This window comes from Ambystoma mexicanum, chromosome 7q (assembly GCF_040938575.1).
Source record: "Ambystoma mexicanum isolate Mex_15411 chromosome 7q, UKY_AmexF1_1, whole genome shotgun sequence".
Taxonomy (NCBI): Eukaryota; Metazoa; Chordata; class Amphibia; order Caudata; family Ambystomatidae; genus Ambystoma; species Ambystoma mexicanum.
In genome coordinates this window covers 786,037,457-786,057,222 of record NC_090941.1, presented here as the reverse complement: position 1 = coordinate 786,057,222, position 19,766 = coordinate 786,037,457, and positions in this window count along the sequence as shown.

The following is a 19,766-nucleotide window of genomic DNA, read 5'->3' as shown; positions in this document are numbered from 1 at the left end:
GAGAATCGTGTCAATAATGAAAAGGAAAGAGTAGAGAAGAGAAAAGGAGATTTGAAGACTAAAGTATTGTTACAACAAATTGTTAGAGGCCCTAGAGGGGGTAGTTCACAGATTAGAGGTCAGCATGTTCCACAAGGGAATGTGCCCTTGGGTCCTGTGAACATTAACCAGTGTGCCTATTGTCGACAAGAGGGTCATTGGCGTGCACAATGCCCCGTTCTTCGACAAAGATCGAATAACACATTTGGAATAATGGGTAGACGATCCAGAGGTCGCCCGGGTGTAGGGGGCCCTGCTAGAGGTCAGTTTACACAAGATCCACAGCAACCTTTTTCGCAGGATAATCAGGTACCAAGTGTGGATACTAGAAACATATTTGATCATCCTTCCGCTGCTTAACTCTCTGAAGAGCTTCCTTTTGATGATATTCTGTTTCGTTAGGATTGCCCGAAGCAGGGTTTGGAAACTATGCCTATTCCCGTCAATCAAAAAGGTCCCTACGTTGAAATGAAATGGTAGTGGGAAATAGGATGGATAATATTCTACAGGGGTGGCCCCATACTCCGGTGATATTCCCTCCTACTAAGTGAGAATATATAATATGTACTTCAACAAAAGGAAGGAACACAAACAACAATCTGTATAAAACAGTTAATGTACCCTCAGATAGCGGAATCTCAAAAAAGCCACTTAACAAATATGGGCTGCATATTGTGTTCTATGTATTCAATAACAAACAGTGTTACCAAAAAATATCATTTTTAATATATTATTCTCTTTCAAGCACAAGTAATACAAACATTTAAAAAAACATATACACATCACATAGTCACATACATGTTAAAATCATTCCACCTCACAGTATTGAAAGTTGCCAAATACTCGATCAACAAACACAACAATGGCAACTTAATTATTCTTATTCCCCATTGTGGAAACAAGCCCAATTTATATAAGTTTCTGTCCTCTATGTTACAGGTAACTGGACATTCATCAGGGGCAGAAGTAGTCCTGTGCTTCAGGTAGATCCTCCTATTCATACACCAGATTCCTATATCTAAGGGTAGAAAACAAGAACGTATTACTACACGGGCATTATAGGTCTGATTAATCAACCTAGCCAATCCCTAATCACCAATAGGGTGGAAGGTATACAGTGTGTTATATACCTGAACCAGTGGTCAGAAGAAGTGTCTTCGACCTTGATAGCAAAACCGATTCTTGCTCTTCACTAATTTAGCGGATAGGATTCACTGTGAGTACCTAGGAACCAATTAAAAAGACTGTCCTTTAGTCAGTAGCATTCTATAGTCATGCCATTTCATCTCAAAAACAAGGGCTTTAGCGTGCCCATAAGGATACAAGCCCCCAATAGGGAAAACAGCTCACCCTGGGATGTAAATGCTGTTCTTCTCCTAAATGTGTCTATATCACCGTAGCTGCTTCAAAATGCGTCCCTTTCAACTTCCAACAGGCCAAATAATGCCTAAAATAAGGGGAGGTCACAGTAAGTTCCCAATCTCAATGGAATCAAAGGTGTGCACTTATAGAACCTAACCAGAGGACCCTCACCTCTCTCATACTGCTGTTGACATTCCACACCGCATTAGAATAGATGCATACAGGAAAGGAGCCTCCTCCTCCTCACAAGGGATGTTCCAAGAGCGGGATGTCACGCCTCTCACTCTGTAAGTGAAAATCACTGAATGAGCAAAATTGATCTATATCCGAATACCCACACCATGGGACTCTGCTAACACAAAACCCCACATTCAAACGCTTACCCAATCAGGGGCTGGTGCTCTCCTGGAAGGAAGAAAGGGTACCGAGGTTCAGACCCAGAATCGGCGGAATACACACTCTCGCCGCGGCCAACAGCCGTTAGAAAACCCCTACTATGCGTAAATGACGCTATGTGATGACGTCATCACGCTGGACGTTGCGTGATGATGTCACGCATCACCGCACCAAGCTGGACATAGGCAACCACTAGTACCCGGCTACAACACCACAGTTATTACGTGGTTGCCAAGCAACCATCCCCAGTAAGGAAAAAGAACTCCAAACAATGGAAGTAAAAGGGGAGATACTGCGATCTTAAAAGGGAAACAAATTGCAACCTAGTAAACTCATAGGTCCCTTCCCAGTGCTATGAATCGGAAAGAGACCCATGCCCAAAGCACACAACGATGCTCCCTGCCCCTGATCATGTCAGAGAATTGTAGAAGGAAAGCAAACCACACCTAACAAAGTAGGTTCTTCCTATTTAGAGGACAAGTAATAATGTACAATGACCTCACTTGTACATGTACAAATCATGTATTAGAGCAACACACAATGTCATGCATCTTGTTCCATGGTTCTGTATTTCGAAAAAATTGATGCTGGTGTCTCCCTCAATAGGTAGCAACAGTAAGTGCAACACTCCATTGACCTCCTAGCGCAGAGCCAAAACTCATGGCTTACTTATCTAATATTATGCCACTCAATATTCTCATTAAGTCCTGTAACATGACTATCAGTAAGAAAAATAAGCTTCTGTTCCAGATTGATCAATTTCCTGTTGATTATGAAATCAACAGTGGGAAATAGGAAACATCTATTCTTGGTAGATACTGGGGCACAGAAGTGTTCTATTGATCATTCTCAGGTTCCAAACATTCCACTGTCAGGGCAAACCAATGTTTCTGTAGGGTTTTCTGGCACACCAGTTGTTTGTCCAGTTTCTTCGCCGGTACCTATTTGTTTTGGTCCCTTTACGGACCACTGTCCATTCCTTTTGACTTTGAATTGTGGAGAGAATTTGCTGGGGTTGAATCTGTTGAAGGAATTAAATGCGATAATTCATTGTTCTTCTGATGGAGTGCGTTTGACGATTTCACCACAGCAAGTTTCTGTCTCTCAATTCTTAACCAGACCTTTGCCACCAGAAATCAGAGATGTACCAGAGAGTTTGTGGGCAATTGACGATAATGATGTTGGCGTTTTACAGGTCGAGCCTGTTAAAATAATCTTGAAACATGGAATAAAGCTGCCACGTATTGTTGGGTGTCCTGACCCACGTTTGAGTCATTATGCTACAACATTTGGTGCTGTGGGCTTAGGAAATCCAAGATGGCAGAAAAGCCCACATGTGCACCAGAATCCAGGAAAACCGTGCAGTTTTTGCGCACACCAATTTGGTCGCCTGACCTGCCACCCACCAGTGCGAGCGTGCTGGGTCAGAAGCGCCATGAGTGAAATGTGGTGCCAAAGGAAAAACACCAATGCCATGTTAAGCAAGGATTATACACTATCAAGCAAAATCCCCTTTTTGAAATGCATTAAGTCAAGACAGATCCCAAAAATGGGTGCAGTACTGACATTTTCCACAAGCCGGCGCTTGTGGTCTAAACTCTGACAGGAGAACTGCTACTTCAGAAGCTAATCAGCCTCCTGAGACAGCTGGGAACTTCAAAGCCTTTTTGGTTAATTAAAAATTTTAAACACCTGCTGTTCCCTGAAGACAGGCTGATTCAATTAACATTGCAAGAGGCTGGGAAACCTTCTCACCTCAGAACTACACACAAGAAGGCAGGATATCGCGTGGCCCTGGTGATTGAGAGGGAGGGGACTTCCTGCAGCCTGCTGAACCCAACACAATAGGCTCTTGCAATTGAATGGGTTATGTTAATTTGGATGTGGACTGTAAACAGAGCTCTGCCAGCAAGAAGAGACATGTTATCCTTGACTCCCAAGTTTCTGGGGGCGGACCCAAACACTGAAGTGAATTGAATTGAAGGCAAATATATGTTTTATAAGAACACTGATAACTGATTGTAACCAGATGACAGAAATGTACAATTTGGAGATCCTTAACCTAAGAAATGTACCCACAATTTAAGACTAGACTCAACTCTGTACCATGTTCTGAGGCAAAACCCCGCTAATTATTAATACTACTGACACTGTATGTATGCTAGAGACACGATAACTTAGATTAATATGCTCAGGAAGAGGGTACAGGTTTGTGTAAAGATTTGATGAAAAACCAATGTCGCAAAAGCTACCAAAAACCAAAAAAAGTTGTCATTTTTGAATGCACACCATAAGTAATCTGTAATATGTACATGTAATGTCAAACAACTGTGTATCTGGGAAATATGTGTAGTTATGAACAGTGATTTTCTAAGGTAAAAGCAAAGGGGAGTGTTCTTTCTGTATGCCATAAAGATGACACCTCATGACTCACTCTGACACACAACTCTGTTCTCCAGTGAGAGCACAGAAAATTCTTCAACCTATCAGAACCCTGAGTGGGTTGGGCATAGAAGATGACCCGACCCACCCACTTTCAAAACACATAAAAGGAGACAGTGCAGGACAGGCAGGACATTCATTTTTCACTTTCTGCGGAGCATTTTGACAGACAACTTCACATCCAGACTTCAGACTTTTCATCCAGACTGACTCCAGAACAAAACTCCAAGTACTCTAGAACCCAACAGCTGAACTCCTATCAGCAGGCCTTCAAAACCTAGCAACCAAACCAAACTATTCAAACAGCTGGGCTGAGCTGTCTGATTCTGGCTAGTACCTTGTGCCAGTACCCAGAAAGCAGTGCTGAATCCAGAACCACAGACTAGACCAGAAAACCGAGCTGTATCCAGAACCAGAGATCAGTGCAGTGCCAAGAACTTTTTCCAGACTCAGAGACCAGACCGCTGTGAGCAGAACCATCAGGAGTCCAGTCCAAACCTGACCAGATCGGGGACGGGGGCCCATTCCTTTCAAAAATATAGTGTGAGTACTCAGCCAGAACTGTGCAAAAACCCAATATCTTAGTTTAATATGATCTAATTCAAACTATTTTAACCTATTGAGAACTGCATCATAGAAATCGTGTCCCTTCTTTTGATTCAAAGCTGCAAAACTGTCATCTGTCATTCTGAACTTTAGAATTTCATTTTGAGAATCTACCTTCACAAAATCGACCGTATCTCTGGAACCGTTTGTCCTAGGAACGTAATTTAACTTTCATCTTAAAGCTAAGATGCTAAGCGTTCCAACGAGCCCTAAACCGACTTGCTACTCCTTATAGTGCCACCGTAATCGCGCTTGACGCACTCGGAAAAAGTGCTGCGATTTGTGATTTTTTGACAGTCAGCCAAATAACAAAGCCACTGCCATACTTAACATGCAAAAGAATTTAGCCTTTACCAAAACACGTAGGTAAACGGCTCCAAAGGAAGTGGCAGGACGCCTTCCCACTTGTTTCAAGCGATTTGCGATTTGGCTCAAATCAAATTTCTTCACGTATCAAAATAGCAGCTTCTTGCTTTCCTTTGCTGAAATTCGTTTGCAACCTGACAATCATTCATAGAGCATTGCTAAAGTGATCCTGAACTAATTTAAAGTAGCTATCACTCACCCTGAACCTCTAGAGGGAATTAAAATAATTTTTAGCATATTTTTCCCTTCTTTGCATACCACCTTTAAAGTACTTTGCCTGTGTTTAAAATCATCCCTGTTTCTCTAAACTGGCTAGGGAGGAACTGAATTCGTATTGTACTGTGATTGTATTCCTGAAGACTGTGTGTGTTACTTCCACCTCCTTACATTGCATAGAGGGGGGGTGAATTGCCAAAAGGGGAAAAGTGATTATATTATGTTTTGCTGAAATCATATCAAGTTTATTCCTGTGTTGCTTCTTTTCCACCTTGCATTTCCTTGTACCATATAAAGCATTCTCAGCTACCTTATCCTCTATACTACTCCTAAATATTTAAACCAGGGTGCTACTATAACATCATCCATTGTTGATCACTCACTGTCATATGTCTAAGTGTGATATCAAATATTAATTTATTATAAAAGTGTGATATATATCTATTGTTTAATTTTTCAAATAAACCTTTTTAATTTGCAAAACAAACTTACTTCTTGGCTCAGTGGGGTCAGGGGGATTCTAAGAGAGGGGTGTTATATAAGGGTTGTCATCCAGAGTACATGAACTGGACATAAAAATATATAAATGAGGGCTTCCCTTGAGCAATCCCAGAGAAGGCACTGACTTAGTGGGACTGCTTGATTGGAGTCTTTAACAGTATTCCACAATATAAGATTTCAGTTGAGGGCGAGCATGCTTTGAAATGCATTGTTTCCGATTTTCTACATCAAGGGGTGATTGAGGAAATTGCAGGTAGTTTGTGTAATAGTCTAATTTTACCCGTGTACAAAAAAGGCGATAATGCAATTCCTTTTTGTTTCATAATTGATTTGTGTGCCAATAATAAGGTTGTCGCTCCACAATTTCCAATTGTGTCTGATGTGACGACAATATTAACTATGATTCCGGCTTCAGCTATTTACTTCAGTGTTGTGGATCTGAAGAATGCTTTCTTCAGTATTCCTATACACAAGGACAGTAGATACTTGTTCGTGTTCACCTTAGGGGGACGCTCGTTCACCTTTACCCGTGCTCCGCAAGGTTACACGGAAAGTCCTAGCATTTATAGTAGGGCTTTGAAAGAACAGCTTGATACCCTTGAATTGCCCTTTACTTGTACACTGCCTCAGTATGTTGATGACTTGCTTTTAGCTGCCGAATCTGAGAGTGCTTGTAAGGAGGGCACTGTGTTGTTGCTTATTCACCTGACTAAACATGTTCACAAAGCTTCGCTTAAAAAGTTTCAATATTTTTTAAGGAGGTCGCCTATTTAGGCTACCTCCTGTCAAATGAGGGAACAAGCTGGACACCTGAATGAATAAAACACATTTCTGGCATGTCTGTCCCAAATACGCAGAAGGAAGTTAGAGCCTTGATAGGTATGGCTTCTTACTCTAGGTTGTGGATCCCAAACTTCTCTACTAGTGATTAAACCGATGTTGGCTTTGACGAAGAAGGGCATTTCTTCGCCATTGCCGTGGAACGCGGAACACCAGCAATCATTTGATCTGCTCAAGACTGCACTGTGCTCGGCACCAGTTTTGGGCACACCAAATTATAAAAAGGCCTTTGTGTTGTTTGTGCATGAATGTGATGGATGTGCTTTGGCTGTATTAACGCAGGAACATGGAGGGAAGAATAGGCCATGTGGTTACTTTTCTTCCACCCTTGATCCTGTAGCATGCGCTTTGCCAAGATGTTTGCGAGCTGTCGCTGCTGCTGCTGCGTCTGTAAAACAGAGTGAGGGAATGGTCCTAGGCCATGATCTAACCCTGATGGTGCCTCACTCTGTAGATGTTCTACTGAACAGAATCCAAACGCAGCACCTTACTTCCGCACGGTTGACAAGATATGAATTGATCTTGTTTGCTCCTCACATACACATTAAGAGGTGTTGTGTTCTTAATCCGGCTGAACTCTTACCTCTCCCGTAAGGCACTGCTTGCAGTGACGAAGAGTCACATGACTGTCTGTATACTACTGAACAAGAGGCAAAGGGTAGAAATGATCTGAAAGACACTCCTTTGAACAATCCAGAAGGGGAGCTGTTTTGTGACGGCTCCTGCTTCAAACTTCTGGATGGTACATACACAGCTGCTTATGCAATCACTGCATTGAGCACGGTCGTGGAAACCAAGAGAATCACACATAACTCCGCGCAGGCCGCAGAGATTATAGCAGTGACCCGAGCTTGTGAACTTTCCAAAGGGCTTACAGTAAATATATATACTGATAGTCAGTATGCCTTTGGGGTGGTTCACAACTTTGGGAGACTTTGGTCAGAGAGAGGGTTCTTAACTTCACATGGTACAAAGATCCAGCATGGCTCCTTAATAGTACAACTGCTCTCAGCGCTTGCGCTCCCTACTCAGTTAGCTGTCGTGAAATGTGCAGCACATCGAAAGGTTATAGATGATATAGGAAAAGGGAATGCTTTCGCTGATCAGATAGCTAAACAGACTTCCACCAATCTCTTTACAGAGATGTATATTTCAAGGGAGACTGTAAATGTCTATGCAATGGACGAGGCTGTTGGGTCCGTGAGGGATATCCAAGCCGATGCCACGTTAGAAGAATCCAAGAGGTGTGCTGAGTGCCTGGGGAAACTCGATGATGATGGGTGTTGGGTGGACATAGTTGAAGGAAAATTTAGAAAATAGCTCAGCGCTATGTCCAAGACTGTATGATCTGTTTACAACACAATGTGCGAAAGGGAACATCAACTCCAAGGGGAAGTTTCGGGCCACCTTCTGTCCTCTTTGAGGTCATCCACTTTGATTTTATTGAAATGGAACGTTGTAATAATTTGAAATACGTTTTAGTTGTCATCTGTGCTTTTAGCAAATGTGTCGAGGCTTTTCCTGTTAAGGACGCTACAGTCATGACTACTGCAAAAACTATGTTAAAGGAATATTTTCCCAGGTTCGGGCTACCAAGAGTCATCTGGTCGGACAATGGTCCACATTTTGTCGCTGCTGTAATTCTGCAGATATGTGCGGCGTTACAAATCGACAAATGGTTCCATTCGGCCAGAGATGCTCAAAGTGCCGGACTAGTAGAAAGACACAATGGTATCAACAAGAACAAGTTCGCTAAGACGTGTGTCGGCACCAAACTAAAATGGCCGGATGCCTTACTGATCGTGTTACTAGCCATGCGTACAACCCCTCAAACTAAGACTGGGCTCTCTCCATTTGAGGTGGTAATGGGGAGACCTGCCAATATCTGGAACCTTCCTAAATGTCGATCTTTAAAAAATGTCAAAAATGTACTTCTTTCAGATTACTGTAGCCAGTTGACTAAAAACCTGTATTTGATTTATCACCAGGTGTGAGAGGCTTTACCTGTGCGATACGAGGGCCCGGGCCACAGTATTCGGCCTGAGATTGGGTGCTCACCAAGGCATTTGAGCATTCTTCTTGCCTTGCACCTCGTTGGCGGGGCCCATTGCAAGTCCTGCTGGTCATACAGACGGCAGTTCGTGTCGCAGGCCGAAAAAACTGGATCCATGCGACACATCTCAAGAAACGTCCTCACCCAGTGCCACACGATACAGAAGAAACAGAACCCCTCGCTAACACTGCAACCAACGATCCCGAAGCAGTAAATAGCATTGAGAGTGCATCGGAGAATCTCTCTGAGCCCGTGAGGCTTGGGGAACCTGTCATTTCGTCTCCACACTCTCCAAAAGTTTTTCTTCCGGAAACTGTCATTCCGGATCTTGAATCTTCACTTGTTCTTGATACGCGGCTTCCAATGGGAAGTGACAACACATTGTTCTCAGATCAATCAGTACCGGGAACAGCAAGGTACAATTTACGTCCAAGGAAATAGACTTATGGCATGGTTCGGCTGTGCATTCAAAGAGGAAAGTAAATTCATAAAGGGCTTGCTTTTTGCCCAAGTAGTTGTTTGAGAAAAGGGGATTCTGTTGGCTAGGGTTGTGGAAGGAATAAGAAGTCACGCGGCCGGGAGGTCGCCAGCTAATAACACTGGGGTTTCTCGTTTGAAGACTGCAATGCCGGCAACCGCTACCGCTCGTACTAGACTGATAAATGATTGTGTGACTGGCCGGGAAAATGGACAAATCTCTTGGGCCCCGAAAACATATTGCTGTCTTTTTATAATGTCGATTGGTTTTATAATAGTAACTGTGCTAAATCTCTGGTACCTGGAAGAAGTGCATCAATTCGAAACCTTGTTACCAACTGAAAATGTACCCACTGTCCCTACTCCTTTTGTGCATTTGCATACTTTGTCTCCTAGAGACTCTCAGCATAGACAAAGATATCACAACAATACATTGTTACTTATCATGAATGCCACACATGCCATTTTTAATAGGTCCAACTGTTGGGTCTGCTCGCATTTACCGCAACATGGGGATAAGGGGCTGGGTTGGTATATTCACCCTTTACCTTTGACAACTGCTTGTTATGCTTCTCTTAGAGCACTGTTTTTTGGCCGTTGGAACGATAGCATCTCGGGGAACTTTGACGGTACTAATTTGAATAGTTTAGAGAAACGTGTTCTGACTCCCCTGAGATGCTCGCTTTTCGCAAATAGGAGCAAGCTTAACGTTGCTTCTATTAGGCCCTCTGATAGACTGTCTCGTCCCTTTCAATCCTTGATTTCCTTCAAGATGGCTCCAATAGGCAATAAGGATGCCATGCCTACTTTGTACACTGTTAACCATAGCCCCGATTCAGTTTCTTTCTGCATACAGAGGAATGGTACTCAGTCAATGGGAAATTTTAAAGGTTGTGCCAATGTTGCGAATTTGACTGGGGAAGACAGACCTCTGTATGTAGGCGAACCTGTCTACTTTGTTTGCGGTAATGTAGCATTTCCATGGTTACCCAGGGATTGGCAGGGAACTTGTTATTTAGGGATCCTGTTACCCGGGGTATTCATAGCTAGTACTATAGAGGTTTCAAAGGCTCGTCCTAGGCGGGACGAGAATGGTGACACTCCAGCACAGGTCTTGGGAGATGTAGCAAAATCCTTTGTGCCATTTTGGGGGCAGATTGCGAATTCCGAGGACATCAGAAGACTAGCGAGAGTACTGGAGAGAACCATCAACCGGACCACAGACATACTCTACAATATGACATTAGAACAGAAGGCAATAAGATTAGTAGCACTTCAGAACTGGACGGCATTAGATGTCATTCTGGCTGAACGTGGTGGAGTGTGTAAATTAGTGGGGTCTGCTTGCTGTGTTTTCGTGCCAAATTCCTCCCCAACTATTTTCAAGGTAATACATAATCTGCACGTCCTTACTTCAGAAGTGCATGTTCCCGAGGGAAACTCGGATCTTAGCCCTTGGTTCTGGGACTTCTTGCGATCTTGGGGTTGTTAGGTGCTGTCGGTTTTACTAATCATTTTGGGAATTCTGTTGTTTCTTTGCTGTTGTATCCCGTGTTTACCTAGTATATGTTCGATGCTAGGGGGATGTTGCGCACAGGCGATAAGTACAATAGGACATAAGGTACATGCCCCAGATAAAAACTCCAAAGAATATGTGTTAAAGGAAATCTTAGCAACTGATCTAATGGCAATAGATATTTCCGACAGTGATTCAGGGTGCATGGACGATGATACATGGAGTTGTTTGCAAGAAAATCAGAAGTAGTTTAGCACTTGGCATAGGCCAAAAGGAGGGTTTGTCAAACGGGAAATTATATCGTGCCTCCTATTGTCATGAATATATGTATATTGGCCTACGCCAAGCTGCTTGTAAGCCACTTGCAAAGAAATCCGTGTTGCAAGGTCCTGACCTTAGAATCAATGTAAGCCGCCATTTTTGGTCAAACCGCCATTTTAGGTTCTCTCTGCAAAGTCACCCTGTGAGCTAAAATGGTGGACAGTGTCATTCCGAAAATATAACATGGCCGTCTTGACCTCTATGTATAAACTAATGTGTAATGTGCCTGCAGGCCACTTGTTAGGGTCATGAACTGAGACCTTGTCCTTCGTTGACCTGTGTGTAAAGGATTACTCATGTCAATGAAGCTAATCCACGAGCATATGTTACGAACAATGTATTCAAATACTGAAATGTGAACACTTGTTTGACTACATTGTATAGATGTTTAAGAAGGCTCAACACGAGATCCTAAGATACATTGTTACTATTAAAGCTCGTTGGTGAATACATTAAAAGTAAACCCTAAACGTATAGATGTGTGAACTCGGCATGAACCCTAGATCCGTAATGTATTAACAAATATTAACCCACAGTAAGGTTGGACATCATGTTTTCAAAGGTATATAAGATACGACTATTCTAATGTACAGTCCCCCTCACTGAGCACACCGAACTACGCTGGAGTTCGTTGTGTTGTACTGAGGGCCGATAGCTATCTGTTGTTTTGTCCTTTGAAACTGTTCAGTATAAAATAAAGTTCCTTTGTATGTTCCTTTGTAACCCGTGTTCGGTGTATTTCCTTTTGGGGGTACTCAGCCTCGATATTTTCTCTTTGTTTTCACAGGCCAATCGTGGCCCACGGTGGTTCCAGTCATTCAGGCCTACCAGGCATACTGGCACCAGTAGTGTGGATTGGGACCAGACAGTCCCAACCGTCTTCCTGGCCACTAGTACACGTGACATGCAGGAGCCTATGAAAGATGTGTTTTTTTTGCAGCAGGCTGCATGCCCAAATGAGGAATACCCGAGTCTCTCGACCTTGGGGAAAGCAAAGGGACAAAATGGCCAAAAGACAGAACAAAATACTTGGTAGCACGGTCATTTTCGGCACTGGCCACAGTTTTGGGCCAAATGCGGTATGGTCCATTAAAACAAAGTTAAAATACTCTAAAAGTAAACTGCTGCCACCAGTTTGTTGTACGATGGTGGCTAGGGCTATAAAACAAAAAGGACTATGTGTGGCACTGTAAGGTACTTGGCACATAGATGAAAAGTTATCAAGAAATGGCAACATTGTCGAAGACCAAGGGAAGCATAGTTTCCCAGTACTGACCGCCTGAAGGACGTGTCAGTTTCCCTATCACAAATGAGCAAAAGCCCAGGGGAGTGCAGCTGAAGGTTGTACTCTACTGGAGAAAGTCAGGTTAGGTAAGCCAAACAAAAGCAAAAGGTTTGGGGGGTTCACAAATGGAGGGAGCGTTGCACCTAAGGGAAATCTTTCCTTGCACTCGCCCCTCCCAGACTTAAGGACAGGGGGAATTAATCCACCCATGGATGAGTCTCATGTTCAGGTTGACTAAACATTCTGGACAACCCATCAGCTTTGCTATGTTGGACACCTGGCCTGTGCTCAATAGTGAAGTCAAACCCTTGCAGGATTATGGACCACCTGAGCAACTTTAGATTATCTCCATTCATGTTCATTAGCCACTTTAAGGGCTTATGGTCAGTTTGCACATTGAAGTGGGTCCCATAGAGGTAGGGCCTCAGCTTCCTTAGAGCCCATGTGACAGAGAAACATTATTTCTCTACGGTGGACCACATACACTCTCTGTCTTTAAGCTGGCGACTAATAAATCCTATCAGGTGTTCCTTGCCTTTCTCATCTACCTGTGATAGTACAGCACCTATCCCAGTGTCCGAGGCATCTGTCTGAACAATAAAAGCACATTTGTAGTCAGGTGCCCTGAGGACAGGGGCCTGGCAAAGGGAGTCTTGCAAGCCATTGAATGCCTTCTCACACTCTTCAGACCAATAGACCTTCTTGGGTTTCTTCAAAGTAGTGAGAGCAGTCAGATGGCCAGCTATGGTACCATAGTCTGCCATGAAGTTTTGGTAATACCCAGTGAGATGAAGGCTCTCACTTGGGTTTGTGTAGTGGGGGTAGGTCAGTCTTGTACTGTGTGTACTTTACTGAGTAGAGACTGAATCCTCCCTCTACCTACTTCATGTCCATGGTAGACCACATATGCTTGTCCAATCAGGTACTCACTGGCCTTTATGGTCAAGTGAGCCTTCCGAAGAGCCTGTAATACTATTCCCAGGTGTTTCACATGTTATTCCCAGGTGGCACTGGAAACTGCTGTATCATCCAGATATGATAAGCAAATTCATCCAACCCATTTAGGACATGATTCACAAGCCTTTGGGGTTGAGAATGCTGTCTTCTCCTTGGCATGTTCTGCTAGGGCTATTTGCCAATACCCTGCAGTGAGGTCAAATGTGCTGAGGTACATGGAGGCACCCAAGGTATCCACCAGGTCATCTGTTCTAGGCAAGGGGTGATCATCTGTCCTGGTGACAATATTCAGAGCCCTGTAGTCCACACAGAACCTCAGTTCAGAGGTTGCTGTCTTTACATGTACTTACAGAGAGTTCAATCACCCTAAGATCTAACATCTTGTTGACCTCTGTCTTGATGTAGGATCTCACCTCATCTGACATCTTGTACCCCCTACTTTTGGTAGGTACACTGTCCCCTGTGTCAATTTCGTGTTTGCACCAAGGTGTCAAACCAGGAGTCACTGAGAACAAGGGGGAGAACTGCCTAAGCAAAGTTCTGAATTCCTCTTGCTGGTAGGAGTAAGGGGAGGGGCCATATTGACACCCTCAATGTAGCCATCTGAAGAACTACCTTGGAACAAGTCAGGCAGAGGTTTGGATTCCTCTTCTTTTCTGTCTGATTCCAAAGGTAGTGCTCCGATTTCAACCATAGGGATGAAAGCCTTCAGCCTATTTATGCAAAACACTTTGGGAGCCTGACCAGGTGTCTTAAGGTCCACTAAATAGCTTACCTCACCCAGCTGCTCCACAAATATGTAAGGGCCTGAACATTTATCCTGTAGGGCTCTAGGCCTTATAGGGTTTATAATCAGGACTTCTTGGCCTGGGGTGAAGTGAATAAGTAAAGCCTTCTGGTCATACCAATGTTTCACAAGAGCCTGACCTGCCTTTAACTTATCACTGGCCTGAGCCATCAGAATGACCATCCTCTTTCTTAACCCCAGCGCATAGTCTACTACATTGGTAGTGAAGGAAGGAGTAGGGGGCTCCCACCCTTCCTTGACTATGGCCAGTGGTCCCCTAACAGGGTGACCAAAAAGAAGCTCAGAGGGGCTGAAACCAACCCCTCTCAAGGTACCTCTCTGTAAGCAAAGAATAGGCATGGCAACAGGAGATCCCACTTTCTCCTTTTCAGGGTCTTACAGAGCCCCAATCATGCTTTTTAGAGTTCTAGTAACCTCTCAACTAAGCCATTCATTTGAGGATTATAAGCCGATGAAAACCTATAAGTGACCCCACACTCTTTCCACATGGCTTGCATATACTTAGACATAAAGTGGCTGCCTCCGTCTGACACAACTTCTTTAGGGAAGCCAACCCTAGTAAAAATGCCAAGTAATGCTTTTGCAACTGACTTGGCAGTCACAGTCTTCAATGTGATGGCTTCAGGATATCTGGTGGCATGGTCAACCAGCACCAAGATAAACCTATTGCCAGAGGATGTCTGAGGGTCAATGGGAGCAACAATGTCGATCCCTACCCTTTCAAATGGCCCCCAACACACAGCGAGTGGCACCAATGGACCCTGGATTGTTGACCCACTCTTACCAGAAATCTGACAAAGGGCACAACTCCTAAAATGGCCTTTCACCTGGGACCCCATCTTGGGTTAGTAGAAATGCATGGATAGCCTCTGATTCTCTTGAACCCAAGATGACCAGCTAGAGGAAATTCATGCACCAGTTGTAGGAGGAAGGGTCTTACCCTCCTATGGTCACCTTAAGTAGATGCTATGGGCTCACTGTACAGGAGCCCATCTTCCCAATAAATCCTATGTTTCCCAGAAGGTTCACCCTCAAGCTGGGAACAGGCCTTCTAAAGATGGGCACTCACCTTGGCCCTTACTAAACTCTTCCCTATCAGGACCACCTTCAACAACAAACCTTTGAGTTCAGGATGGTCATGTGGGTTGAGAATTTCAGGCATCACCTCTTCCTCGTCAGGTTCAGGTGCTTGGCCAACTACCTCAACCTCAGTGGTAGGTGAGCTAGGGGGAATATTTTCTTTCCCTCCTCTGGGTTTATTGACTCCCTTAGCCTTGGGTTTCCCCTTTGGCTTTGGCTCAGCCTTGGACTTGGCCAGGGAAGCCTTTGTTTGGTCTTTCTGCTGTGTCCCCCACAAGACCTAAGTCTCTGAGGTTATTCCCCAGCGGAACCTTTCCAGGGGCTTGCCACTGAACACTCACAGGTATCCTTACTACTGTACCATTAAAGGTTAGATTTGCAGGCATTACTGGGAACTTGAGAGGGGGCCATCAGCTAACTTGGTGGGCATCAAGGGAGCTCTGGCACACTCTTCTTGGTTTACCAAAGTGGAATCCACTACAGTTCTGCTGGCCACACTATCCCTAAGGGCAGCAGTGTCAACTCCATTGATTATCATACTGTCTTTAAAGTAGTGCTTGGTATTATCTGGAATATTAGCATGGGCCTCTGAAACTCTATGCTCCCAGGAACACAGGGATACTAAGACTACTTCTGACTCTATCGTGCTGGAGAAGGAGTCTGAAGAGATGCATGCCCCTGTGACCATTTCTTCCTCCTCATATGAGGGGTAGGCCAGACTCACAGAGTGGACCTCCAAGGTTTTGACCTTACATCTGGGGTCCCCTTTCACGTGCCACTGCTCCACAAGCCACACAAGATCCACTGGGTTTTAGGACATAGGGAGGCTTACTGTAACCAGAGCTATGCTTGGGAGGATGATTCCCACGATTCTGAACATGCTCATGTGACTTGATATGATATGATATGGCATTTATAACGCGCCTGTACACAACTGTTTCAAGGCACAATGAGACAAGGGAGGGGAAACAGATCGGGGACAAAAACAATGATCTTACTAAGCCTAGTGACATTGAGATTGCGCAAGTGCAGGGCAGAGGGGATGGGAGAAGTGCCACAGGGGCGGGGGGGCAGGATGGGCAACTGCCGAACATGGGATCCATGAACAAGTAGTGCAGCCAGCAGGTGGCAAGTGCGAGTGTTAAAAGTGCAGATGACATGTGTCAATAAGTGCAGGTGAGGGGACTGTAGACTTGAAGATACAGACAACAAGTGCAGGGGATGCCAGGAGGCAGTGTGGGAGTGCAATTGGGAGGGCAGGGACCTGGGCCCGAGTTCAGAGGGTAACCAGGTGACCAGTGCAGTATCAGACAAGAGATTAACGGGGGAGAGGAAGAGATAAGGCAGAAGCAAAGGGGAAGGTCTTGAGGTGCTTCCAGAACCGGAGATGGTCCAGCTGAAGTTTCAGAGAGGCAGGGAGGGTGTTCCAGAGGGAGGCGTCAGCCAACGAAAGGGATCTGCCCCCAACTCGTTGTTTGGAGAAGCGACTGACCCTCAAGAAGTTGGAGGTGGAGGAGCAAAGAGCTCGAGTTTGAATATATTTCTGAAGTGAGAGTTGGAGGTACCAGGCCCCAGAAGGTCTTGTGGACAATGCAGAGGGTCTTGAACTTGATCCTTGCTGCCACTGGGAGCCAATTAAGAGATTTCAGGGATTGGGAGATACGATCCCTGGGCTTGACGCCAAGGACAAGTCTTGCAGTCCTATTTTGTATGAGTTGTAGAGGACGGAGAGTGGAGGCAAGCAGATTTAGGAAGAGGCTGTTGCAGTAGTCCACCTTTGTTATGCTTTTTGTAGCCCTTATCAGAGGAAGTTTCATCAGATCCCCCACCCTCCTTATCTTTGTGCTTTTTCCCCTCTTCCTGCTTACCAGAAATAGGCTTGACATTATGGGACACTCTGTGTGACACCCATAAATCTGCTGCAATGGCTAACTTCTTTGGATCTATCTACCTGGAATCAGCCAAGTGCTGCTTAAGCCCAGGGGAACAAGAAGTAAAAATATGTTCAAGCGTTACTGAACAAATAATAACCGCAAAGGTGGTGACCTTATAACCTTCCACCCAGCCAGTCTAGTTTTTCAGGGCATCAGTTACATATGAGACCCAAGTATTACCTTCTTTCTTTTTGTAATCTCTGAATCGCTTCAAGTATTGGGCAGGAGTCTTCCGTCACTTCAAGACCAGAGTTTGCTTCAATTTTGCAAAGTCTTTCCTGTCAGCCTTTGACATTTCCATAATGGCACTGCAGCCAGAAAGGGGTAGTCGACTGAGCAACCATGCAATTTTATCAGCATCCACAACCTCTTGCACTTCACATGCATACTCAAATACAATCAACCAATCCATGATGTCATTCCTGTCATCATACATACTAAGCAGATCTTTCGGAACCTAGGATGAGAGGAGGAGCTAGACCCATTACCAGATCCTCTAGAGGAGCCATTGGCAGCTTGTAACTTGGCAAGCTCCAACTGGTGATCCCTGTCTTTCTGTTTCTCTGCTTGCTCCAGTTCGAACTTAGCCATGCGGAATTCAAGCTTGTTTTGCTTAAACAACAGCTCTTGTCTTTTGAATTCCAGCAGGGCCTCGACCTCAGAGTCAGCAAAAGAAGCATGGACTCTATATCATCCCTATCATCATCTGTCTCCTCAATGACGGCAACAACAGTCCTATCAGCACTGTCACTGGGAACAGCCCCAGCACCTTCTGCAATGCCATCTGAGGGACAAGCTGTGATCTGGTTTTCTTGCCATTGCATGATCTTTTGGATCATCTCAGCTTTTGTGCCAGAAGCTGACAAGCCACTTTTCGTACACATCTCCTTAGCATTTCTGATTTGGAAGCACTCAAAGTTATGTTGGCAATTGCTTCCATGTTATAAGTGAGGCAAGTGGCTTACGATTACATTTAAACTAAGGTCACTGTGTTTTCTTTGCAAGTATATCCTGGGTATTTCAATTGAAAACATGCTTGTTCCACTGACTTTGACCCTCAGGACATGACACCTTTGCCCCTCTGCTCTGGAACTTCAAAGACGTTATTTACTGTAACTGTACCCACCTTGCCTCACTCCCTCATTGCCACCCCCTCTCCCCATCCTATCCCCCTTGCTCATGTCCTAAGTCGTCAGAGCCTTTATGCTTTTGGGTATTGTGCGCCCTATAAATGTATAAATGAATACATCCCCATGCTGCTTGTGCGGCTCCAACTTCCAGTCCACTCCACTTGGCCCGTCACCTTCCTAAAGTCGATAACTTGGGAACCATTACGTTGGGCAATAATAACAGCTATTAAAAAAGCCTTTAGAATTGGGAGGAAACCAATACGAAGCTCTACATGAACACCTGCTATTTGTATTGTTACACTAACCCAAGCACCGGTCCAATTTTGGTTTCCATTTTCAATGTTCATTCCAAAATGCTTTTTTGGTTTTAAAAGGTGAAAAAACAGTTTTGTTTTTCTTGTTAAGCCTCCCTGTAACTACAGCTCTAGGTATACTTGAATTGCTAAACGACTAGGGGGTACATTTAAAAAATATTCTTAACACATCGAAAAGTAACTCTTGGTTGAAATACATAGGGCCTCATTCCGAGTGCGGCGGTAAGGGGTTAACGGCGCTGGTAAGGATGCCGGTGCCGTTAACCCCTTACCGCCGCATTCCCAGGTCCTTTAGCGGGTCCCGCTAAGGGCGGCTGCCAGTGCAGTATCAGACAAGCGATTAGCAGGGGAGAGGAAGAGATAAGGCAGAAGCAAAGGGGAAGGTCTTGAGGTGCTTCCAGAACCGGAGATGGTCCTGCTCAAGTTTCAGAGAGGCAGGGAGGGTGTTCCAGAGGGAGGCGTCAGCCAACAAAAGGGATCTGCCCCCAACTCGTTGCTTGGAGAAGCGATTGACCCTCAAGGAGTTGGAGGTGGAGGAGCAAAGAGCAAAGGAGCAAGGGCTATCATTCCAAGAGGAAAGGTGTGGTGCACTCTTGCAGTGCTCTTTCGATTAACGCTATGAGAAAGTTGAAGTGTATAAATAAAACCAGTGAGAATTCAGGCCTGCTTTTCAAAATAATCAACAGGCATTTTGGGACTATGACATGCTCACGTATCTTTTTATTTCATAAATATTTCTGTGATAAAAGGGTTGTATGCCTACATCACTAACCAAATAAAGCACAATGGCTTTGTGATCATTACATTTTTCACAACACTCACCCTAACATTAAAATATGTGTAACATTAAACCATTTATACTGGCCCTCATTACATGTTTGCCGGTCCGGAATCAACAGTGCCGGTAAAACCGTACCAGCACCGTTTTCTGGACCGGCAAACTACGAGTTCTGCGGGCGGGTGCCATCCCACCCGCGAGGTCTGACCTGGTGGGCGGAACGGCACCCGCACACAGAGATGCACGGAAGCACTGGCACCATTACGACATGGTGCTGGTGTTTCCGCGGTCCCCCTTCCCGTGGGACTCCACAGGAATGGGGATTTACAGAATTGCTGCTGCCAG